This window comes from Wyeomyia smithii, chromosome 2 (genome assembly GCF_029784165.1).
Source record: "Wyeomyia smithii strain HCP4-BCI-WySm-NY-G18 chromosome 2, ASM2978416v1, whole genome shotgun sequence".
In the NCBI taxonomy this organism is placed as follows: domain Eukaryota; kingdom Metazoa; phylum Arthropoda; class Insecta; order Diptera; family Culicidae; genus Wyeomyia; species Wyeomyia smithii.
Window position 1 is genome coordinate 180,458,555 of NC_073695.1, and position 27,407 is coordinate 180,485,961.

At 39.0% G+C, this 27,407-nt stretch overlaps 1 protein-coding gene across 3 annotated transcripts in view; it reads left to right on the top strand.

Annotated features, from left to right (window-relative positions):
• LOC129724450 (kin of IRRE-like protein 1) overlaps positions 1-27,407 on the top strand; it is a 907,851-nt gene that overhangs the window by 147,624 nt on the left and 732,820 nt on the right. For all 3 annotated transcript variants that reach the window (XM_055679379.1, XM_055679380.1, XM_055679378.1), the window contains exon 2: positions 25,380-25,406. The gene's annotated coding sequence lies outside the window, so the exon portion shown is untranslated. The remainder of the gene's footprint in view (positions 1-25,379; positions 25,407-27,407) is intronic.

The window sequence follows — 27,407 nt, forward strand, 5'->3', positions numbered from 1 at the left end:
TCCTGCACATTATTACCTTTTCAAACAGAATCAATGTAAATGCACACCAAAAATTTACGTTACACTGGTCAACACAGGTGCATTTTAAAAGCTCAAACCGGCAAAAATGAAAGATTCTAGCTATTGAACCGTTCCTGTGAATCTGGGTGTCCCTAGTCATTACCGTTTTTTCGGAGACTTAAACATAACTATACGACACTCTCACGTAAGTTGATGCGTTTTGGTAAAGGCTAGAGGCATCAAAATTCATAGGAATGATTTAATATCTATAATCTTTCATTTTTTTCGGTTTGAACCTTTGGAATACCCTTTTTTATTTAATGGACCAGAGTTATCATGAGGGATTGCCGGATGTTCGTGAAAAATGCTTGCAATTGCTCAATAGCCCGAAAAATCGGTTTGAAAGCCGAATTTAGAACTACTAAAAGTACGACAAAATAGCCATTGAACAGGTAGTAAACCTCTACACATTTTTAGAAAGTCTGCGGGCAACAAATCATTTATCGTCTTTTACTTGTCCTTTCACTTCCAACTTTTTTTTATTTGAGACCTTTCGAATTACGATACATTTTTATGGTTACCACGGTACTCTACACTAATGAATTGACTCAAGCGTAAAAATAACATTGAGCCAATGCGGGAATCAAAACAGTGTACAAACAAACAACGATAAACACGCACACAGTTAACAGGCCATGAAATTCGTGGTAAATTTTTACGGCGCTTTATTCGTCACAATTGTTTACTGCTAGGAAAACGATACAAAACATCATTGTATGCGTGATATGAATGCAGTTAAATTTTCTTTCTGATACGATTTTAATTATTTTTGCAACTAGGCCTAAATAAATATTTGTTGGTATAATCACCGTTACTTCATATGTATCGTATTAATTGATATTTTTCGGTGAACAATTACAAAACATTTCTTACTTTGCGTGACGTTTCGGCCTACTGTTGCGTTTCAGCCATCTTCTGACACAATTCGATCGCCGCAGCTTTTCGTCACCTCTTTCAGCGCCGCACGATCAGGTATCAGTGATACCTGATCGTGCGGCGCTGAAAGAGGTGACGAAAAGCTGCGGCGATCGAATTGTGTCAGAAGATGGCTGAAACGCAACAGTAGGCCGAAACGTCACGCAAAGTAAGAAATGTTTTGTAATTGTTCACCGAAAAATATCAATTAATACGATACATTAGGCCTAAATAAGTTTTGAAAGTAACAGTTTCACCCAATCTACTATTTTTTTCTAAAGCAGCTCTCCTGTACGTGAATATGATAATAGGGGTCTTCACATCGAGCTCGTATACGAATACCCAGCCGTAAACTGTGTATCTTCCATTACTCGTCAATGGAGGTGAGTATTTTTACAGTTGGGTAGTTTTTTACGAGCTCGACATGAATACCCATAATGTTTTTGTTTTTTGTTTTGTAAAAGTTATGAGGAAGTGGAGAGATTTGTAGCCGCAGGATTGCAGAGTCCGGTCTGACAAACGGGTGGCAATAGGTTCGAATCTTAGTAAAATTGCACTATTCGATATACAAAACTTCAGAATAGGTTTATTCTCTGGATCTTCCAGACTGAAAAATTCGGTAACGTTATTCGGCATATTATACGCTCTAGTAACATGCTTACAGATGTTAAGATCGGTAAAGATGATAAGAGAATAGACCTATTAACGTACGCATGTGTTAGTGCCACTCATTGAGGAAAATATTTATAAATCGCTGTTTTGTTTGCAATGCTATGTTTTTAGCAGCTGGACAAATAATTAGTTGAACACTTAGGGGTAAACAGGGTAAGACCGCCCTGCGGGGTAAGACCGCCCACCGTAGTTTTACTATCAAGTTATATAGAAATTGAAAAAAAATTCAACGTGTCTATTACAGTATTATTACATAACATTTTGCACCACTTCCTGTTATGATAGTGCGCGAACGGTCACAGAAATAATAAAAAACATCCTTTCAGCTGGCAACCAGTCAATGCGCTATTGTTTGGCGGCAACGGGACTTAAGGTTTTTCTGTCTAAAAAGCTATTGTTTTGTTTGTGAATATACGTTTAATCGCTTGCCTGAATCTGTCTTCTTTCGGAAATATCGAAGACCGTGAGTAATGTAGTAATTTTGACTATTTGTTCGGTGAAATATAAAAATGTTCCACTGGGGGTAAAGTCGCCCACTCTACATGGGGTAAAACCGCCACGTATACATCTGTTTGTTGTTTTAATTCAAGACCCAAATGCCTCGACACTACAAAGGGAATATTTACAGGATCAGTAAAGCAATTTCAAGCCACATAAGACATCGATGTTAATCGACCATTTTCGCTTTGATTGAAGCTTTCCTAGTGATATTTTTTTAACAAGACTAATTTAAAAAAAAAAGTAAACTTGTGTAAAAATGGTATTAATGAACAAAAATAATTTTAGAGCCAGGACGGTTTGTTTGATCGGTGTGACGTCTCCGGCGGAGTTGAAAATAGTTGTTTCTTACTTCCGAAAAAAGTACACACTTGAAGAAATTTTGAAAAAAAGATATAAAAATAGGATTAAAATATTTTTTTTAAAATTTCAGCTAATATTTGTTGGTTGTTGGATCATGGAGTAATAGAAATATTAATAGCTCAAATTTTGTAAAGAAATTTTGGTTTGTATGATGTATAGAGTCGTTGGTAATTTTGGTCTTCAAAAAAAAAAAAAATTGAAAATCTAAATAAAATAATTAATAATTTTTATTATTACTCTATACATAATAAGTCTTCAAAAAAATCCTACAGACAGGTTTAATGAGTTTTTATTTTTAGCTTAAAGTCATGTATAATATAAATTGAATATCTTGAAAAACCTCAACAAAAAAACACAAACAAAAAAAAAAACAAAATTCCGAAAAATCTATTTATTTTGAAAAACCCCAACAACAAAAAACAAAATTCTGAAAAATCTATTTATTTTGAAAATCACAAAAAGTTACCTGAACATTGATTTGAACTTGGATAATCAAAAATTAAAAAAGTTTAAACTTAGAAGAAATTTTTTTTTCAGATTTTTCACAGTGTATATTTTATTTGAAAAGAAAAAAAATACCATATACAACTTTGTCAAAGACACTATACCGATAAAATCAACTGTTTTGGCCCTGAAAATGTTTTTTATCCTCGAAAAATGGTGGGCGATTTTACTCCGCTGGTGGGCAGGCTTACCCCGCACGAAAAAGATCTGCACATTTTCAATGATTTTTCAAAATTGAAAAAAAGCTGTAAAATAAACAAAAATATTTGAGCTCTTATTTTTTAAATGCAGGTATTGAACAGAAGAACCTCTTAGCGAAGAAAAAATGAAATTGCAGCCGCAACTTTTTTTCCTATAAACAAAATTGCTTAAGGGGGTGGTCTTACCCCTATTATAAGTTCTGAGCTCGTTTCTGAATAAATTTTTCATTCGTGATCATGAATCGGAAGAAGCTGCTAAACATAACCGACCAAAAATGGTAAAACAGTGATAAAAGGTCGAAACAACGAGATGCGATGATTTACAGTTTAGAGGAAACAAAAGCAACTCTACACGGATTTACACGTTCACTAGTGTGCGTAGGTGAAAAGTCATTTATCTCTATAGTAAGTCTGTGTGAGAATACAAGCTCTCATAGTAGATAACATCTCAATAACTGACACTGCAAAAAGGATAGAACAAAAAAAAAAAGGCGAATATCAAGAAATGTTCGAACAATGCCACAAAAGATCAAAACACAACTTGTCGCAGTGGGATCCATACTAAAAACTGGGATAAAATTGATAGCTTATATTCTTCACCAATAGAGTCGAGAGAACATTAATTTTTTTTTAAATAGATTTAAGTTAACTTAGATATTTTGGAATTTAAACTTTCAAGTCAAATTAAAAAAATGCATGTTCTTTTTTGATTATTATATTGTTCAATTGCTAGTAAGATTGCTTTATATAATATTCCACTGAAATAAACTCCAGAATGTGCTCCACCATAAAATGTGAAGACCTTTTCCTTGGACCTTTTTAGGTGCCAAAAAGATCTAATGCATAGCGAATAGAGTCATCATTCGGCGGCAAACCACGAACATTAATGCTGATGATGTTTTGCTTTTGCCTTCACCCGAGTTGTTACTGTTTCTACTGTTCCAGCATGTCAAAATGTTGTTGTAGAGGCAAGACGACGGCGAAGTGACTGACGACGACGCCATCGCCGTCGGCAAATGATTTTATTAGCAAAACAATATCTCCACACTCTGATATCGTCACTATGAATAACGTTTAGCGGGTGGAGAGAGGCGATCTGACAGATGAGCTCTTTTTACTGCTTTCGATTCTATTGATCGACTTGGCGTCGCACATGACAGAAAAAACAATATAGATAGGTTCGGGTTCACGGAGTTTAGTGGTGTACTCGAGTTGTTTTATCTAGAAAGGTCTACAGCAAGGGAAATCTATCGAGTTCAACGATGTGTCCCTGGAGAGTACGCTTAAGCCTATTTTATGTTGGAGCGAATTTTTAGTGGCAATGTTTCTACCGGCCTAAAGACGAATAGAAGGGTTCAACAAGTAATAATGGCTCGTAATGCTTTGATCCAATGTGTAGTAAAAATAAAAGTAATTTTCTCTTGATGTACAGAAGCTCGCTTCGTCGGCCAACCCAGTGTCATGCCCGACAGTCTGGCGCTTTTTACGTTCGTTGCGAAATCGACAATCTTTTTTTTCTAACAGTGAACTATCGGAGACAGGAAATTGATAAAGGAATCGCTTACAAAACAACAAGCAGTAAGTCGCATAATTGAAAACTTGGCACAGCGACTGCAGGGCGCTGATTTGCGATCTCAGAAGTCACAGTGGTTTCTGCTTCAGTGGCAGCAAAGCCGGTGAGGGTTGGTAACAGAGGAACCGAAACGGAAACCAATCAGCGATAATTATCCCTTCTCGCTCTAGCTGGGTTGCAAAGTTTTCCGAGCGTTGCAACGCGTTGGTGCTGTCGCTAACAGCAAAGAACGCTTGGAAATCAGACGCGTGTGACCGTTTGTTTGTTCCGCTCGTCCGAGGCGGAAACGTGGCGAAAGAAGATAGATGGATGGTTTCCCTAAGGGATGGGATGGGACGCATGTTCGGGGGAAACTGCGTGGTTGTTGGATATCTTCTCGCTTGTTATGTGTTTATACGATTTACTAAATCTAACGATCCGTGTTGCAGGGAAAAATATTGCTTCAATTCTCTTTGAGTTCAATTCGCTTGAACGACTCCGATAACAAACACTAAGTACTATATACATATGCAAATTTGATGCTGGATTGCTAGCAACATGCTTGATGCTAATAATGTATTTTTTTCAATTTTCAATCCGATCAACAGATGAATTAGCCAAATCAATAGAAAAAATTTAAAATTTTTAGCCGAAAAGGAAAATATTTATACTTAATTATTTTGTTAATAACTGTTTATAATTAATGTTAACGCCAAAAACCCACTCGTTTTGCCTCTCTGGAACAATTCAAACCTCAACAAATTGATAATAATTTACCCCCAGCGATAGTTTACCGTGCTGCATATCCTAGCTTACGTTTAATGCTAAGTGGATAAAATGGAAACCCATCTGATAGCATGCAGTTGTTAAAGTTCGCCACTCCAGCACTCACCGGAACACACATATCTGCATTTTAATCAAAATGGTGCCACAACAGGAATCGCAGCAGAGCTCAATCATGCAAATAGGATAGCATTCAGCGAAGGGTGGAGCACTCATTCTAGGCAGCCTAGTTTTCAATCGATCATAATAATATTCCATAATCAATATCTGTCTAGCATCTGAAGGCATGGTTATTGTCGGGGACGCATATGGTAAGGGTCAGGATTGTTTTAATAGTGCGAAATTGGAAGATTTCATTCGATTGATAATTTATGACAACAAACTGAAATCAATTGATATTATCTTTTTATGGTATATCACACAGAGAGGAACACTATTAAATGAAGTTTTTTTTTTGCGTTACGTAATGCTTGATAGTTCCATACTGTACGCCCATCAAAGATTTACGCAGATGGGCGTTCGGTAAATCGTTCACCTTATCGCAAATGGTGCTCTGGTTTAAACCAAGGAAATGGAAATTTGCAACGAATTCCGGACTTGAATGTAGTCGGATTGAGTCAGCATAAAGAAGATTTTATGTGCATACAAATAGGGATGTTAAGCAGCAGAGGGGTTGCTACTGCACATCAGGAGGACATAGACAATCGATTTACTATTATCATGTATGACGCAAGCGTGCACCCGGGAACTCGGGGCGAGGTTACGGATAACTAGTAGAAAATTGCAAATTGTACAATGCTTCAGAGTAACGTGTGCAAGTCAGAGAAAACACGAGGGAGTTACAAAGATTGTGTAGCAGCTGTCGGGAAAATTTCACGCTAAAATAAATACATCATCCGAACAAACAGGCGCTAACAAGCCCTTCAGATCGTTTATAGCAGGCAAACAGGCACACCACAACACTACCAGACGTCAATCGGAATGCAATCGTGCATTATGCTTTGCCCAGGGGTTGCCCTAGTTTTAACTTTTGGTTATCGAACGTGACTTATTAGATATACAACGTGATTGACAAGCTACACTGGGCTTAATGGCATTATTTCCGTACAGCTTATGAATATGAATTGATTGCTTACACCGTAAGAACATTACCTAATGTTCATTACAACCAGCGTTGCCAGGTATCCAGATTTAGCTGGATTATCCAGATTTTTGAACATGTATCCAGGTAGACAGATTTGATGTCCAATTATCCAGATTTTCCATGAATGATCCAGATTTTATCCAGATTTTATTTTCTCTGTTCCGCAAAGAGGTCATCACTTCAAATTTGGCGCGAAATTTTGCAATTTTGTCACCTCAAATTTTACGTACCCCAAGACTTTTATCCGAAGAATTTACCTTTCACCCCGCGAAATGACTTCCAGATTTTTTCCAGATTTTTTTTTTGCCTTCTCCAGATTTATAAAAAAATGACCTGGCAACGCTGATTACAACGATGATGATTGTAAGCAACTTATTCGGGGAGCTCCGTAGCCGCATGGTTACAGAGTTCGCTTTGGTAAGCGAGTTGTCGTGGGTTCGAATCTTAGTAGAATCAGGCCAATTGGTTGTCAAAGGACTTCAGCATGGGTTTATTCTCAGGCTTCCCACCACGTACCCTTCCTTCAATCTGAATTCTACAGTACCTCTGTTGACTCTCCTTCTAATAAAAATACAGCCCTATTACAATAAAACTGGTTTTTGAGTAACGTATGAAAGGATTGACAGAGGCGCTCGGTATAGTAGAGCAGTGAGCTTGAAACGGAAAGGTAAAAACTTACACACAAGCATGGATATGAATGATAAGCTATCACTTACTTCAATAGTGATACTGCCAGTAATATGAAGTGCGGAGTACAGAAAACACCTGGGCAATATCACAATAGATCTAATATCTGGTCGCAGTGATGAGTCCACACAGGAAAAAAGCAACTTATTCAGTTGTGATTTAAAACTTGAGTTTTTGATGGGGAAGTTTATTTCCAGTAGAAGGTTCACAAATACAGAGGGTAGACAAAATGATTGAGACAGGCAAAATTCTGTCAATTTTTAAATAGCCAGAACATCACGAAAAATCAATCAATTTTGACGAAACCGGTTTCATTCTACTGGAAAACTATCCAAGCACTCTAGTACTATCTACTAGGAATTTTCCGGATTTAGGAGTGTGTCAAAATGTACATTTTTGTAACGCGTAGAACTTTTTCTGACATCCTGTTCAGTTTAGGTTTATATGTTGTCAATAAACTAGAATTCGTTCCAATTTTATTGGTACCCACAGGTTGACAGTCCGTCAAGGAACCATCGAGATATAAATTACTTAAGTATGGGTGTTGTTTTAGCATTTTTTCCTGCGTGGTACTCTTTCTCTTGACCTCGCAGCACCCTAGCAGATCTCAATCAAACTTATCTGGACTAACATTTGAAAAGGTTTGAAGTATTTATCCTCTTTTTTATGAATCAATATATCTAAACAATGACGAGAGATAGAGAATGGTTGTCAATGGCTAATTTCTAAAGTATTATCTGAACTTTCATTTGAAAATAATAAAAAAATGAATTTGAGATCTTACACAGAACAAATGTGCTTTGAAAACAAGAAGTGATTTAACAATATCGGTTATCTCTGATTTTTTTTCGATTGAAGTTTATTTGCTTAAAATTTTTCAGAACAAGCCACAGTGGACATTCTTAAGCAAAAAAGTTTTTCTAACAAAAACTTCTTCGTGTGCTATGTATCTAAAAGCAAAAAAAAAACCGCAATTTTGATGAGTCCTTGACGGCAGGGCCGGCGTCACACGCCCTTGCGAGTGGCCTTCCGGGAGTTTACCGGAACGTTCGCCATGTTTTTGAGTTCTTTTTTCGTTTTATTTATCAATTCCTCCACAATTTTCGCAACAAAATTCGTCCCCTTAATGCTAGAACTAGATAGCTCGAAAATTGTCGGTTTCAAGTTAAGTATGGCATCATATTTATCGCGTCGAGCTCTATAACATATCCAAAACTCGTTGAAATACGAATACAAGATCAAGTGTTATTCATCAATTATAAAATTAGATATCTCAACGTTAATCGTACTTTGACTCTCACAGCTGGTCTCGAGGTACGAGTTGTCGTAGGTTCGAGTCTCGGCTCGGGAGAGACTGTTAGTGTCAGTAGGATCGTAGCGCTAGCCCCGCAATTGTCCTGTACACTTTTAACAGTTGGCTGCGAAGGCTGTGTACAATAAACAGAAGGTCGAGTTCCGATGCGGAATGTAGCACCAAGGCTTTGCATTTATCCCAACGTAAAACAAGTGTGTTTTGTGCTAAAACTAAACAACTCGGCTCTTTGTTGATTTTTTCGTTGCCTTAACAGACCTGAAATGATATGGATTGGTTTCAGAAAATCTGGGCCATTTAAAAAGGCATTTGCATCGTCATCACCAAAATAGGTCAAATTTTCAAACTCGCTTTCCTCGAAACGTCGATTTTCGAGTTATCTAGTTTTAGCATTGAGGGGACGAATTATTGGAGTAGGTCTCACGCTTCTGGTTTGCCCAGAAACTCTGGATTAGACACACCCTGGATACCGCATCGATTTTCAGCCGCTTCATCTCCTCCAACGATTGCCTCGAGTAGTGGGCCGACACCAGATCCGGCCAGAGCACAGCCCCCATGGTATTTTTTGATGAACGACTCACCCCGTTCACGGTCAGTACGAAGCTTCTCCCTGATAGTCAGCCACAGCAGCACCTTCTTCGGGAACTTGGTGTGTGAAATGAATTTCACATAGAAGCTCACTTCCTTCGTGGGGGAAGTGAAATACGGAGTGTCCTGCCGGTCGTTGCGAGATAGGTCTCGACGTCGACCAACACCATCACATCGCGATTCGCTGGAAAAGTCAACTCGACCATCTTATTCAGCCGCTGCCACTGCGTCATTGTCTGCAGCTTCGAGACCAATGGACGGGACTGTCGCTTTTTGATGTTCATGTTTGCCAGGTACTTTTCCACTGTTTGGCCGGTTGCACCGACCTTCCGATCAAGCGTACGCTACGATGTAGCCACTTTTCCCTCGGTCTTCCTCTTCAGCATTCTATGGAGCTTTTTGTGGCTCAGGGTCGTCGGCCGTCCGGAACCGGTTTTTCTTTCGATGCTTTGATTGTAGTCCAACAGTGCCAAGATGTTGTAGATACCAAACAAGCGTAACCGGTGTCCCTTTTACGTACGATGTCCGCATTCGACGCGGCGAGGTAATATTCTTTGATCATGCACACTTCTGAACGGAATAGCTTCACTGTTTTCGCCATTAAGGTTAGAGTTCGAATCAATATTTTTCTGCTGGCTCATGGGTTATTATGATTGATGCTGCATGGTTAGTTTCGTCAGTGCGTGTAAAAGTAAACCCATGAAAATATCGGCATTTTTTAAATGCAAACGTTAGGGTTAAACAATTTAAATTTCTCGAAAAAAGTCTCAATCCTAAATTAGAGCACAATCGGACTTCTGATAAGGTTTCACTTACAGTCGTGAAAGTCTTACATTTTTGGCCAACCTATAAATGCACAACAGTAGTTCTTGAAGTTTCCGAAATAGATTTTTTTTCGATAGCAAATCTCTTAGAAATGCATGAAATGCCGAGATCTGATGTTGTTTCATAAAAATTGATTAAAAATTACCTTTCAGACACATGGAAACTGGTGCGCTGGGAGATCCGAGCTACCGCAGAACACACAAGACACTCCCAGTTCTAACATTTCTTTCATCGATAAAAAAACTGTAGCTTTGACCGCTTTGAGGCTCTTCTTCCCGAAGTCCGATTGAGCTCAAATTTGGCATGGGAAATTTAACGAGAAAACAAAACTTTAGAATTCTATCGTAAATGAAATTCTCTATCGTAAATGATACAATTAAAAAAATAATCTTTTTCCCTGAGAAACTTTACAACTGTACATAAATTTATAGATTTATAACCTCTCGTTTCTCAATAAAACAAAACCAGTTTCGTCAAAATTGGTTCATTTTTCGTGGAGTTAGAAGTACGAAGTGAAGTGAATTTAACGTGAATTTAAAGTGAATTCACGTGAAGTGAATTCAGAAAAAGACAAAATTTTGTCTACACCCTGTATATTTATATGATGATTAACGTTCACTTTATGATGTTCATGTGACTTCGAGTAAAACATGATCATTTCAGTAAAAAAACATCGAAACTGTTTTAGAATTAAGGCATCGTATGCAAATTGCGAAGCACATGAAGGTGGAAGGAGATGTTGAATTTACGTTACTTTAGGTTACTTATGGGGAGAGGGAAGGGGTGAGGAAATTGAGACAGTTACGCAACTATGATATTTTTGATATTTTCTCAAAATTTAAGATTTTGTGGAGGAGATAGGTTGTGTATCATGACGTAATTTTAGGGAGGAGGGGTCATATTAAACGCTACTAATTGGAACATAGAACGAGAAGATTTTGAGCGTTACATTATTTTGTGCACGATGCCCAATATCATATCAGTCAATCATTGAAAGAAAGCAAAGCTCAGATAAATTCATTTTTGTGTGCACAAAACACAAAATGAAGAATATGAATAATCGAAGGAATAAGTTTTTCTTGGAAGGTCAGTTTAGTGTAGCAAATCAAATGTTTTTACCAACTGATGATGTTTTAAATGATTATAGTTTACCTATCCGTTGACTTGTGGTAGATTCTTGTTATTTGTAACCAATTCTGCATCAACCGGATGTCCCTGAACGTGTTTAAATGCTCAGCAATCTCGTTTGGCCGTAAGCGTGCTCCATCCCGATCAGAAAGAAAAAACTAAAATGTAACAGAAGCTGTTAGTTTGTTACGGGAAAAACCTTACAGGCTGTGTTTTCAATTTGATCCCGTTAGGTGTTAAAATAACAGAAATTATAACAGAAATTATTCTACAAGTATCAAACACATATCAAAATTTGTTACTAATGTATCAGCTTTCTAACAAAATAAGATAGTATATAGAACAATATAATAACAAAAATTGTTAGAAACAACAGGATTTGATAAAAACGAAAAATTAGTTAGACTTGTTTCAGAACTACTTCATTTCAGGTTTTGTTATTATAACTCACTCAGTTTGAATTTTGTTATCAAAACTATGAGGAATAATACAAAATTGTATCAAAATATGTTTTTTGTATCTCACGTTGATATAATTTTGTAATTTTTTAGTTATGCTCTTCTGATCGGGATACCATCACAACTACTTGCTTTTTGGTACTGAGTTGAAGCGTGAAACGACAGTAAAAGATCTAGGATTGCTATTTGATTCGAAGCTAAACTTTAAAGAACACGTTTCATTCATCGTTTCCAAGGCTTCTTCCCAGTTAGGTTTCATCTTTATATTTTCCAAGAAATTTCGCGACATTTATTGCCTAAAGGCTCTATTCTATGCTCTGGTACGTCCAATACTGGAATATGCTGCAATAATTAGGTCTCCCTTTTACCAAAATGACACACAGAGGATTGAAGCCGTTCAGCGGAAGCTTGTTCGCTCTGCCCTGCGTAGACATTCATGGCGAGAGGGGTATGCCGATCGGTGTAAACTTATCAATTTAGAGTTGCTAGCTGAGCTTGACAAAGTCATTTCCAATTGACAATCTTCAGGTTATAGTGACTCTTTGACCCGTCGCTTTCAATTGAAAAGCTTTTGTATCATTCTCAAGCTCTTCGTGAGTCACATGAAAACTACTCGGAAGCTCTTGCTTTGAGTTTGACAACTGAAGGGCTAGAAACTGATACAAATGCCTTTCAATTGAAATAAAAGATTATCACCGTCACTTTCACATGACGATTCTCAATCGAAAATGACAATAAGCGCTAACGGAGACAAGGGGCTTCCATACAGTACTTCTCGCAAATATAGGACGAGGGAGAGAAGAAAACCGTGACGATATGAAACGGAAACAACCAAAACCAGTTTCACAATCCGGAGTGGTTACGCAGCGCTAGTGATCAACAGCGAAAAAAATTTCGAAATTTTGATCGGAATTTGCGTGACGTATTTATTGGATGTCATTGCCGTTTTAACTGCGGCTTGCGGTATTAGAAAACTATCATCAAATGACGCGATGCGGTGCTAGTTTCAATTGAAACGCTGAAAAAAATGAAAGAGTCTCTCTGTCCTTCAATTGAAATAGTCACCAGTTTCATTTGAAACGATCCGATGAACAACAGACGGGAAAGAGAGAAAGAAGTGATTCGATGACAGCAGCCGAAAGGAATCAAGTGAAAATGAAACTGTTCGAATCGAAATGACAGCGCGGAATAATCAGTTTCATCGTTTTGTTTGGAAAATGTTGAGCCCTGGTTGCTAGATTCGAGGCTAAAGCTTGCTTTGTAAGCAATCTGCTGCAAGGAAACATTGACTGTTATGCTGTACTGGGTCTTCTTGACATAAACACACGACGTCGCAATACTCGCTCTCATACATTCCTTCACATCCAGCCTTCGAGAACCAATTACGGGTTAAATGAACCGATGCGTAGCATGTCTCGTGTGTTCAATCGGTGCTATTTTGTATTCAATTTTATTGTCTCTCGTGTAAGAAATAAAAATGGCTTCAAGAGTATTTTCTGTTAGTCAATCATTAGTACCCAATTTTAATTTTGATCTGTCATTAGGGTAGCTATTTTATCTGTTGACATAAATAGATAATAATAAATCTTTTAGGACCCTATGCCAACTGAGAAGGGTTTCTGTACAAGATAGTTCTTCCATTTTGGGCGGCAAAAACAGCGTCTGTTCCGGAGTGAACGACTGAGTTACGAAATGCGGTTCTCGAAGACTTCAACTAAGATGGCGGCACCAATGTTAGACAAAGAATTGCAGCCCTAGTGCAACAGCAGCTCGAAGATAAACCACAAATAATACAAAGAAAACACGAATTACTCTACCTTGCGGTGAGATCTGGCTTTTCTCATTAGAAATCTACCTATTAATTTACTCTACATACTTTCCTGCTGAAACTTCCCTAAAGATTTCATCTGCGTCACAATGTTATGCCAATGCACTCGGTTCATGGTGGCTTGTCTCCAGTTTCTTAAGCGGCCTACATTTCCGAGATCTTCGATTCGAGACGAACATTATTTTTGCGGGATTGTTGTCCGGCATTCTCACAATATATCCCGCCCATTGTACCCTTCCAGCATTAGCGATTTTCTAGATACGGGTGTGAAGTTTGCCAGACCTCAACGTCTTGTGGAGTCCGTAGTAGGTACGACTTCCAGCTACAATACGCCTGTGGATTTCTCTGCTGCAGTTGTTGTCTAACGTTACCGAAAATCTGGGGTACACAAATCCTTCAACCACCTCGAGCTTATCTCCGTTTATCACTACGCTACTGAGTATGCAAGCCCTGTCGTGCTCGGTTCCCCTGCTAGAAGATACTCGACCTTCAACCCACTCACCTTCAATCCAACCTTAACTGCTTCACGTTTCAGCTTGGTGTACTGTTCAGCAACTGCCTGGAACATCCTCCTGACAAGGTCTACGTCGTCAGCGAAGCCTGGATTCATTGAATCGTGCCCCGCATGTTAAAGGGCACGTTTCATAAAATTTTTAAGCGCAATGTTGAACAGAAGGCAAGAAAGACTTCAGCTTCGTCGATATCCTTCGCGCGTTTCAAACGGACTTGACAACTGATTAGAGATCTTCACACAGCACTGTAAACAATCTATCGTCTTGACCAATCTTGTTAGTTTCGCAGAGAAACTATTTTCGTCGGTAGGCGACCTTAAAATCGACGATGGTTGCGAAGTGACTTGATATTCCGGACATTTTTGGTGTGTACTGTGGTGCTGCTTCCACTTGTCGATCACCTCACGTTCATCTGTCAAGCTTCCTCCATCCTTATCCTGACACATTTCGGAGCGCGGCACGAAACCCGCGTGGAATGCGTTCAGTTCCTTCTAGAACTTACGTGTTTCCTGAGAAAGATACAACTGCTCCATTTCCTCACACTCCAGTTCTTCCAGGCGGCGAATTTTTGTCCCGGAAAAGATGGGTCTACTGTTTTCGTTTGTGTTTATATCACATCACGTTTTGACGGGTCCTTTGCTGCAGCATCAATTCCCGCGCTGCATTCTTCTCGTCTAGAATCGTCTGACACTCTTCGTCGAACCAGTCGATTACTCTCGACGAACCCAAAAGCACCTTCCGCTGCGTTACCTTATGGATGCTTTATATTACTCCTGCAGTCCTTTAGAGGGACTTCGATCAGCTCTCCTTCATACAAGGCTTTGCACATACTCAGCGACGACTTCGGGGAGTTCAAGTCACTCAAGATCATACCGTGGCGGGCGATCCCAGGTGTATCGAAAAGGAAGGGTTTGCTGGAAGTAAGTACGTATGGCCATGTTCTTGGAGGCGGCGAAGTTAATGAATCGAAGACCATTGAACTTTCCAACGACCGATCTAAATAGCGTTGAGATATCCGATTACAATATTGATGTCATGTTTTAGACAGCTATCGTATGCCGACGGCGTGTAAAAGGCGTCCTTATCGTCAGCGTTGCTTTCCAGGCGAGGGCTGTGAACGTTAATGATGCTAACGTTGAAGAAACGGCCAGAGCTGCCAATGTTCCAGTTTAAACTGGATTCCTCCAGTTTTTTTTTCAAGTGATCCAGTCAAACAGTTTATTCCCAAAATATTCCAGTTTTGCCAGATATTTTCCAGTTTTAACCAGTTTTTTTTATTCATCCAAGCTCCGGTTGCATTTTCGGAAATATTTTTAAAACGTAAATCTTGTAGATTGATGAAATATGTTGACAATTTTTAGGGTCATTTTCAGTATTCCATCTTCTCGCACGAAACACGGCCAAATTAAAGACTGCATGACATGGTTGAGATGGAAACAAATAAATAGATTTTACGAGACTATAAAAAAAAAATCTGTTATTTATTCTCTGTTGCGTAGCAGATAAAAATTGTTAGAAGAATTAGATACCAAAAGATAGCGAACTCAGAAATAATTGAAATTTAAACTTCACTGATGTAACGGAAGAAAATGTTGCGTCAATACTTTTGTTAGGGTTAAAAATAAATGAAAAAGCTCTATTTTCTTAGTTTTGAGTTAGATTGATTGCGTAATTTTAAATTTTACTGCTGTTAGAGGATTATTTTAAGTCCAATATTTTAACAAAATGTAAGCCCGAAACAAAATAGTTCTGATAAAAATGAGTAATTTTTTGCAAAGAGTTATTTCTTTAGTTGTTGTATTCAAAACTGATACTGAATTCGATCCCCATAACAGAAAAGATTTCTCAAAATATTTTTTTGCCTTTTTTAAATTTATTTGGAATCCAGTTTTTTCCTCAACTTTTTTCCAGTTTAATCGAAAATTTTATTGACAATTCTGGTCAAGAAAGTGCCAGCAATGACCGCCAATGATTGCTTCGGAACAATTCCCTGAGAAGTTGTAAGTTAGCTCAGTACATAACATAAGTGTGTCAGAAAACACACTAACCCATCGTGGTTTTATGTCAACAATGCGATGTTATTTTTGATTGAATCATTTACGTTTTTCGTAGTTATGGCGAGAATATGACGCAATGGTTATCACTCAATAATTTCTCATTGAATAATCTCATTCGGTGCAGTTCATGTTACCATGAACTGCCATTTTCCTTCTACTCACGTAGCCGTAAAGTAGACCAGAGAATGTAAAGTTTTGCGTAACAGTTTCATCGCAATCGATGATACCATCCAACATTTTTAAACAAACATTACATCGCTGTCTGTGTACGCTGTTCTTCACTGGGTTGTAAATAACTGAACAGTTGGTGCATGGAAAAACCCAAATAACATCGGTGACTCAATGACATTGGATGCTGCATAAAATGAGCAATTATTGATGGATGCGCTGGAAAAATGGGACAATCATTGATGGCTATGAAAACAATTTATTTTTTCGCATCGTGAAATGAAGCACTACAATATGCATCCCACATTGGATGCATCGCAGATCACCAATGTCCACACAAGGCAGCTTTTGTCTGATAGAGTTTTCATATATCAGAAAAGGAGTTCATTGCTGTGATGGCTATCCATAATCTGATGACAAATGAATAAATAATTGCGATTCGTGTTGAACGTGCAAACGGGAGGAGTACAGTGACCAAACTTGCCTTCAGTGGGACTGCTATAAGACCTAGGATACAAGCAGATGAATTACTTGTAGTTTTCAGTGGTACGATTGATCTTGTCAATAGAAGATAAGGATTACTATCAAATTGATAACACGTACAACACGGATGGAAGATTAAACTTTCCGCTGTCAGAAGACATTGACAACCTGATACGTTCATTCTCGATTTACGATTTATTGCCAATCTAAGCATCTTGTAATTTCCTGCTGTGATTGATTCAATTATAGCCATAATATCTCAAATAGGCAGAAACATTTGCTTAGCTCAACCATGAACGGTCGGTCTTTCTCATTGTGAAGCAGTTCAAGCCCAACTCAATATCGAAACTTTATTTGTATTATTCTACAGGGTGACAAAAAAGTCCGGTCACACAGGAAAATCTCAATATTTCAAAGAATAAGAAGAAAATCTGAATCTGGCTTTCATAGCTTTATTCAGTAACTCATAAAGATACTTCACAGACGATATCTCGGAATTACACCACCTTTCTCTGATCGAACCAGCTTCAGACGTCTCGGAAAGTCGTCGCAAGCGGCGCGCAGGTGCTCCATCGGCATCTCGTCCCAGATTTTCGTGATAACTCGCTTGAATTGCTCCAAATTTGTTATTTTATAGTCGTTCAGCTTCGACATCATGTATCACTACACGAAATAATCCAGTGGATTCAGATCCGGAGACGACGGAGGCCATTCATTCTTCGAAATAAAATCGGTCAAGTTTTCCTCACACCACGCCTGAACAACCTTTGCGGTGTGGGATGGGGCGCCATCTTGCTGGAAGCAGTAGTAATCATCTTCAAACAATAGTTAAGCTTGAGGCAGAACATTTTTATTCAAAACCGTGTCCAGGTAGTACGCTGCGTTGATTTTGACTCCATTATCGATAAAAATAAGAGGCAGTTTACCTCTCTTGCAAATGGCTCCCCAAACCATCACTGACGTCTTATTTTGGAACCGGGAAACGTTCAGCTTGTCCGCAGGAGTTTGCTGGAGGCTCACACTCCAAACTCGATCATTTTTGCGATTGACTGTTTGCTCCAAAATGAACAGCTTCTCGTCCGAAAAAATAATCTCGTCATCTGCGCGCCAACCGAGCAACTCCCGCGACCGTTGGTACCTCTTGTTATTTGTAGCTTTGCTAACCCCATGAACCACCTGTTTTTTGTACGGTGTAAGATTCAAATCCTTGCGCAGAAGCAGGCAGATTGATTCTCGGTTCATTTTAAGGTTCCTGGCCAGCTTCCGTGCAGATTGGGCGGGATCCCGGCGAATCCGGTCTCGTATAATCTTTTTCAGCCTTGGAGTTCTCACAGACCTTGGTCGTCCAGATCGTGCCTTGTCCTCGGTGCCTCCGGTCTCTAGGTACCGATTTATGGTCCGTCACACGAATTTCCGGTTGATTCCGAGCGGTTTTAGGTGTTTGAATATGTGTCCGGGTTTGTTCCCTTTCACATATCCAGCGATAACAGCTGCTCTTAACTCTGCCATGGCTCACAACCCAATGTAAACAAACTGCACAGAAACGAAACTCTGCCACTTTGGGTAGCAAAGTTAACCCTTTCATTTGACACATAGATGGCACCAGAGAGATGCAACGTGTAGGCCATAGGCGACCCCAAAAAAGTGTGACCGGACTTTTTTGTCACCGTGTACTTGGCTCGCTGTTGTGTAGCATAATTGTAAGATAATTTAGCATGACACTAATGTTGAATTATCGTTCGATAAAGTGGAAAATCTTATGTTTGCCATACTGAATTTTGTTCGTAGATGTGTTCAGTTAGGTTGAACGAAGTGCTGTATTTTGTTTTCTAACCAATCAAAAATCAAAGACACAGTGTGATGGTGTATGTTCAATTGCAGTTTGAAAAAGCATTTTTTTTATAAAAAAATTGAAAATTTCGGGGAACTTTTCAAGGTTATGTTATTAACAACAGAAAAAAAGGGTTAAAAATTCATTAGACGAACACTAACCACAAAACATCGCATCGACTCAAACTGATGAAAATGGATGAAATACTTCTACGTTCTTCTTAGTGCGATTGTTGCTGACATTTTTTATATTTAACCGCTCAAGAGCGTTCGAAAAATTACAACAGCACTCCAATCAGCACCAGAAAAACTTAACCTATTGCACGTGTCGCTTGCGCTACAACTCTTACTCCATGGCTGTCATCTTAAGACAGGGCAAATTTATCAACACTTCACAGAACACCCTGCCACCATCTCCTTCCTTTTCTGTTCGAACTGATGCCAGAACCGATCGTGTTCCGTTCCTACCATACACCAGCAAGTAGCACAAGCCGACACCATGTGTGCCCCCGTCGCAGGTCACCAAGGTTGGGTTGTCGTCGTCATGTTGGCAACTTCTTCAAAGAAGCCGCCAAGAACGAGAAAATAAAAGGTGCCTTTTCGATGTGACATCAAGATGCGGTGCACATACTCTCAGAAAACAACAACAAGAAACAACCAACCTCAACGGCAATTTAACGGCACAGATTGGAACGGAAAAGCGAGCAAACTGAGGCCGGCTTCCGACGTAAATGATAACGAGAAGGTGGAATAAATTTACCTTTATCTTCGCGTTGGCTTCCCAAACAAACAACCCACTCGTGTGGGTGTCTGTCGTATGTTCGTGTGCGGCGTTTGGTTGGATAGTCCAATGATGTCACCCGTATGACCCGGTGAAAAGAGACGGAAGTCAGATTTTATTCACGATGCAGGCAGCAACAAGACTGTCAAGCCATAGCATCCGTTTTCTGGCATTTCCTCGGCTCTAGATGGTGGCAACAATGCATCGCTGGCTAGGAGGAACGGTCGCGAAAAAAGGAAGTGGGACTGCTCTCCCGGGTTGGACATGGAGGCTGTGTCACGTTTGGTAAGAGAAAAGAACACACTTCGGAGTGGAAGTATTGGGACTGTATGTGAGTAAGGGATTTGTTCTAGTTCATCCGGATTGCCATTCAGAGATATATGCCAGGATGTGTATAGACATGACAATAGTCTGTTTGGTGTTCGGTTGATCCTTGATAAAATAGATAGTTCTTTCGTTTCCTACACCGTTGTTGGTTGCATCTATGGTAACAAATTTCGCTTGAAGCATTTGCAGAAAAATTTATATGATACCGGCTAACAATTTTTGGTTGCTTGAACTTTGGATTGCTCACAATTAAACACAAATCTTAGTCAGTAGTTTAAGAGAAATCTAGGAGCGACTCTAGAGCTCAGTTAGGATACTTTTTCAACAAGTTTTTGCATAGTAATAAATCTAAGAAATGAAAACTGTAGCGAGGATTCAATACTATCTATTAATACCATGCTTAATTATAGTGGATTGGAAAAGGTGTTGTAGATGAATTGTTTTTACGATAAGAATCTGATAATTCAAGACATGGCAGCAAGGGTTGATTATTTCTCTCAAGGAAATAAATCTTTAGTTCCGAAAGAGATGAAATGCCGCCTTGGGCTTCGATTTAACTGTACATGATTTTGTTTTACGGTTCTTATTGGAGTGGTAGTAGCTATACTCCTCTATTCTTGACCTTTTTTTTTATCTGGATACACTGAATTCTCTCATAGAGAATTCTTATAGAAAAACCTATCTTAGAAAGCTTGCGTTGAGAAGCTTTACAGCCGCATTCTAACATAAATAATTAACTAGCGAGAGAAATGTATAATTGTCCTCTTCAGAGATTTTCCACCGTACTTTTCTTTTCTTCCAAGTGATGTCTTTTAATTTTTAAAACTGATCTCATATGATTTTTTTTAAGCTTGTTTAGTACTCATGGAAAAAATCTTATTTTAGCGGAAAACCTCTATTGTAATTTAGCTATATTGACAGGAGAAACAATGTGTTGATATGACTCCCCACAAAAAATGTGCTTATAATACAACTGACAAGAGGAACATTTGTGAAATCTCTCGAGGAAAGTACTTCATTTAAAAAATTTAACTTCAAATAATATCAGAATCCGATTTGGCCTTGGGGGAACGTAATAAAGAGGCAGAGCTTAAACATGATTGCAAGAGCTGTGAAGGTGAATCTCAGAGTAAACGACCAAATGGCCACAAACTATGCAAAAGCCCTCGCATCGGTTTTGTGGGATACGCGTGGGATTATTTGCATTGAGTCTTTTTGGAAAATAAAAACAATCACAACCATTATTATGCACTTATTGGAGCATTAGGATTATTACCCCGTAATTCATCCTTGGGCGGTAGAGGAAAAGCTTCGCCAATCCGAGCGTCTGTTCATCACAATGATGCTGCTCAAAGCAGCGTCCAATCTCCATGTTAGAAGCGACTGTACGGCGGAGGTAAAGGGTGTTTCACTTCAAATGTACACTGACAAAAACCAATCTCAAAATTCGAGTTTTCATCCGATTGCCAACAAATCTTCAGGGAGTATAAAGAAACAATAGGAGCTTGTCTTGGTATCATTATTTCTTTTCACCTGTCTAACCAATGCTCGAACCTTAACCTTAACCCCAGCCATAAGACTCTGCACGACTTCAGAATCGACCGTTTTCAGTATATTAACCTATGCCCTCTTCATTTCTTCGACATTCTCCACAATTTTAGGTCGTTTTAGCAGTTTTTCCTTCATACTGGCCCAGTACTTCTCGATCGGAAGCAGTTCCGGAAAGTTTGGAGGGTTCAGGTTTTTCGGTATAAAATCGACTTCGAGTAGTGGCAGGATGCCGAATTCGGCCAGAAGAGCGTCGGATCATCGTGAACCTTGAGGAATGGTTTTAGTTTTAGTTACACTTGTCCATTCATAGTGCTATCGGTAACGAACGGAGTGCTCCGCTTTCCTCACGTGCAAATGACTTACCAAATCAGAAAATTCTTGGCGAATTTCGCGACTTTCTGCAACCTGAGGTCCTCGGGAACATCAAACTTATCCTTGGCCGTCACGTAAAGGTTTCCAGGAATCTACTTAAAGTCTGCCTGGATATACGTCTCATCATCCATCACGCAGCCGTGTGGATCGTACAGCTTCCGTGCACGACTTTTCGCAATCGTACTTTACTTTTCGTCTCGGTTTGGGGACTTTGGACCTTAAACAAATGTAGTCCAGCTTGTGTTTTGGTCCTCTGTACGAAAGACGGACTCGAGTGCAATATTTTCGCCACATCTCGGACCGAGGCGTTTGGTTTGCGTTTGAAGGCAGTAACCACGCGCTTGTGATCGTTTGCGTTTAAGTGCTTTTCCGGCCGGATGCGGGTTTCCGATCCACAGTCAGGCGTTCTCTGAACCGTTTTATTATATCGGACACCGTAGAACCATCCTGGATCCGGTATTGTGGAATGCCATGTGTAACGCTGTACTGAAAATAAACGCTTGAGAGGGTTTTGCAGAGGATATAACTTTAGAAGTCTAAGGTCAGTTAATGAGGTCGAGCTGAAGACCCCGCTATCCATAGTCGCGTAGTTGAAAATTAGATTGAAATTGGAGTTGGCGCACCATAAGACAGAGGTTATCGTAGTGAACATCCGTAAATCGGAACAGGAGTCGTCGATTTGAGCTGATTGATGCATTTTTGCCTCAAAGTTAACTTTGAAGCTATTGGGGATGATGGTTGATGACAAGTTCACGTTTGCGAGCCCTTTCGGTTATGACTGTACGAAAGATTCTACGGCTTGAGGCATTAACGTTTATGCTCGGGTCAGTGTATTCGAAAGTGTTAAACTGGAAAGTGCTTAAAGGTTCATGTGCCTGAGGGTCGCATGCGCGTAACGAGCCGTGTTATACGAGGCAATATGGGTCCGAATGGCATGATGCTTAACGACTTCATCATAAGAGAGAACGTAGATTGCTTCAACCAACGTGATCGACTAATCCCGGTGATGTCCGGATGGATCGAGTGGCGTCATGGGAAAGTTAACCTCCACTTGACACAAATCCTGTCAGGTCATGGCTGTTTAAGGCAGTACTTGCATAAGTTTTTGCACGCGGTGTCACCCATGTGTCCAAAATGTGCAGATGCGATGGAAACCGCAGAAAATGTGCTCTTTGAATGCCCTCGTTTCGCACAGGCGAGGAGCGAAATATTCACAGTGAGCGGACCGGATACCACACCGGGAAACGACGAAGTCAGTTCGGCTGCTTCCCAGATAGTTCTCGTCCTGAAATATACCAATCGACGGGTCAACCATCGAATTGCCAGTGAAAGCTAACTGTTCGTCTCCAGGTTACAGAAAAAGGAGGTCCACTAAGCACAATCACCTCTCCCCGAGGCAATGACTAACGGTAGTTCAAGGGAGAACAAGTGCTGGACATTTTTATGGTATTTTCAACAGTTGAACTTTCCAGGTAACAGTACGCTGATAAGTGAGTTTGACGAGCCTCCGGCAAAAATTTCGCCTTTCTCGAGTTGTCAAATAAGGCGGATTGTTAGCGTTACCCAGGGATGCCAGGTCATTTTTTCAAATGTCTTCACATTCCGATTTTGGCCTTCCTTTTCACCTGTAACACAAAATGAAAATGTTTTCATATTTGGAAGGATCTTCGCATCACTTTTGTCAAAAACTGTCTAAAAATAAATATAGAATGAAATATTAACTCAATGCTCTTATTCCGCTACGTTCCTTTGAAACAGAAGCGTTGGAAAACATTAAATTTTATTTTCTTTTTGAAGAGTTTAATTGTGTCTAAAATGTTTAAGTATGTAGTATTCTTGTAATCATATCAATAAATCCTCCATTTTGTTTTGGCTCAAATGAATACAAAGTATATTTCTCTGTGTCGCATTTTTTATTAGAATGAGGAGAAAAAAGACTCCTCCAAGACCGTTAAGACGCAATTGTGGTCAAACGTATAACCATTTCTTTTCTGATGTTCTGATCGGGAAAAGTTACTACAATAAAACCACATTTTACATGTTACATGTTTGTCTTTATGGGAATAAAAATTATTCAAGGTACTTTAATGTATTCGATGCAATGCTGATAAAAATAATTTTCACTTACGAAATTTTCGAAAATTCACGTGCATTACAGTGTATGTACAGTACATAAATCAAATTTATGAAATTATAATTCATAGAACAAACATTAGAATAAAAAACTTTCAGGAAATTTGAAGCGATGAAAATTAAACAAACACATTTTCATTGAGAGATGGCTGACTTGATTTTCTATTTCTTACGAATAATTAGAAAACGAAGGAAGAGAGATCGTGAAATATTTCCTTGACATGGTAACACTAATGTTTGGCGGATATTTTTCACTTTCATGCAAGATCGTTAAAATAAATCAGCCCATATTCGGCGGATAATCATTGTGATTGTGAAATGAGAAGAACTCAACCATTAATTCAGGTTCGAAAGTGTGCGTGAACCTGCAAAAAAGAAAAAAAAATGCCGTAACCAAGTTCGCGGTAAAAAGTAAAATATTACCGCAAACCCCGGTTTGGGTTCAGGCTCATTTCGAGCGTTTTTTCTTGGAAAACATGCCGCCAGTCTCAACTTTTCGCACCCGCGCTGTCATTTGTCAACCGGCATCAGCGGGAAGTGGTTAGTTAATGATGTGAGAGATTGCCCCGCCATCGGAAGTGGCTCCTCAGTCAAAGCGGTTCACCGCATCGTTGCACACCGGTTCATCATTCGGGCTAGCTCTTGCGGCAACTTTTACTGGCTGCTGCTTGGCAGCATTTGCGCGTGAGAGCGAGTGCACCCCGTCTGAGATACCTTTACAGTGCAAACATAGCCCCCACCATGTTTCACTGGCAAATGATGAGGGTTTACATATAAATGTTGCAGTGTGTCTTTAGCCGGAAGGACGTCAAGCGAGGCGAACTTTCTGGGTTGGTTTAATTATGGCTGTCTTGAGCCGCTTCAACAACACTCCGTAGCGTCACGTTTCATCCTGCGGGAAGGAGGATGCGTCAACGAAGATTAGGTTAGCACTGTGATTAGTGGGGGCTATCCTCCTGCTAGGCATGAATCGTACTGATGAAGTTTGGATGCAGAAAAGTAGCCGAAGTTACTTTAAATTAACCTTTAACTCTATTCATCAAGAATGTTATCCATACGACATCACACCGTAATTAGCTCCCTCATCCGTCTATTCAGATCATCTCTAAATTACCGCAAAGCACGAATTCAATACAGTGTAGCTTACGAAGTACAAACAAAATCATCCTTCCGCGATACGAATCACGTTCCGAAATTTTACCCGTTTCCTTCTCGATTTGATTGTTGGGGTTCAACATTGGTCTGCTAGTTTTCTCGAGTTGATTGCATGTCGAACGATACCACAACGGTTGGAGGAACATCCTCTGCAAGGGTATATTATCAAACGTTAATTGCAGTTTCGGCTAGGGTGTCAATAAACGATAAGGGACTGCTAAGCCAAGCCGTTGGCGGTTCTGCTGCAGGCAGTGGAGTCTTGTGGTCACGTTAACGAGTCGCACGTTTTCCCTCTAGGGGGGCGTGGTTTTGTGACTAGCCTAACTTGGCTCTATATTTTATAATGGCTGCCCGGCACGAGATTGGTTCAGCTTTATCCTGTTTTAATTTTTAATACTAGCATGCACTAAACCATTCTGTATGACATGTGGTTTGCTGTAATTCGATTTTTAGCAGCTGATTTTAAGTATATTATTTTCTGTTCTTTTTTCAGATCGTCATGCACGGCGTCAAGCTAAAGGTGAGTGCTGATTACCGTTTTTTGAAGACACGCGAGGAAACAAAATCGAAAAAAAATGTAACTGCAGTTTAGCGAGGGAGAAAGAAATGCGGGATTTACGACACATGCAGTTGTTTCGTGTTCAATTGGAGCCAGTTAGGTGAAAGTAGACCGGAACTTTAGTGTGGCACGTTTCTGGTGAGTTTGTCGTAAGAAAAGTGGACGGAAAAGTTTAAATATAAACAGTCATTTTTGACACGAAACAATCCAATGTCGGAAGCGTGCGGGTTATGGCACTGTGCCAAGTCGGAAATTATATTCTAGGTTTTCTTATACGAAAAAAGGGTGGTGGGTGGGTTTATTGCTTACTCCATCCATTGTAAACTGCTACCTGGCCTGAACTACAGCGTAAGAAAATAGGTGTTATTGTACGTATTAAAATTCTGAATATTATTCTTGCATGATATTGTTTTAATTTTCAGCCGAGTAAATACATATAATCATCGTATTGAGCTATTTTTGCTAAATTCCTTTGGAGGGTCTGAATTTATTTGCAAATTTTCATTATTATAACATTCTACACCATCATAGGTTGAAACATTTTAATGGCTTTGTCTGAGATTCGTTCCGATTATGGACGTAAAACTGAAAAACTAGTATTAACTATATTGGAACTACGAATCCTTGAGTAAAATTTGAAAAAAAGCATTTTTGTGGCTCTGAAAAACAATATAATCAAATTGTTCATAACACCTTCTGTAAAACTTGAATTAGATCAACGGTTTAAATAATGCCCCTACCTAACAATCGAGTCTAAATATAAGTTTTTATCACGAAATAATATACAAAATTACGCCTAGAAAGCATATATCAAGATGGCTTGACAAAATATTTTTTTTAATTCTTTTATCACCAATATTTAGTGGTTAATTTGTGAGTTTGAAATCCAATTTGTGGTAATTTGTGGTTAAGTGGTTTCCGAGGAGCCATCTTGAAACATGATTTTGCTTCAAATGAATCAGATAACGATGATATATACATCAATCGAAAGCTCTTAATTTGTGGTTCACGAAAATGTAATTTTGAGGTCATAATTACTAGTGTTTGTACGTAAATACGTGTTTTATTGTTCACGTAGCTCTACGTTTTGTTTATTTGTTGTAGACGTTGGTGGCCGTTAGTGGCGTTGGCTGTTTGCGGTGTTTGTCACTGTTATACTCAGAGCCGGATTTAAGAGGAGGGCCGGGGAGGCCGGCCCACAGTGGGGAATCGCTGGCCATCGACCCAAAAATTCAAATGCGAATTGCATTTCAATTATATTTTTCCTATAGTTGTATACTATTGAAATGTCAGAATCAAAATTTTTAGAGCAGTACGACAAAATTTGAAATTTTCTATGATTTTTCAAAGTGTACTAAGTCAGCGTTTTTCGTGAAAAAATGCAATGTTGCGAAATTTGTCGGAGCCCCAAGGGTAACTTGTATCTTGATCACGTCTAAGTAAAAGTTGTCTATAAAATAGTGGAGAATAAGTCCTCATCATTGGATAATGTATAATCTCATTGTAATACTCAAAAAAAAAAAAAAATAGGCAGAATCAAAATGTTACGTATTTTTTGCATAAAACAGCGTTTTAAGTTTAGACGGCAGGGTTTGGCACTATTGTCACTAGTTTTAAAAAAAAGCTTGGAAAAAATGCTTTCAAAAGCATCTAGTCCGATCCTGCGCAGAGTTGCGCATATTACTCTTCTTTCGAAGAGAAACAACAAGTGTTCAGCACATATTAGATTTTAAAAATATAAATTTAAATTGCACACTGCAAACAGTCAACAGAATAACAATTAGCTCGTATTAGTCTGATAATAACAACGTTTTCAAACATGTTTGAGTATGATTAATCACACTGTTTTCATATTAACAAGTTTAACCCATCAATATTCCGATATTTAACGCAATATCAAAAACTAATCATTATTTATGTTTCGTATCACCAGCACTAAGCACCAAAATCGTTATTTGAATT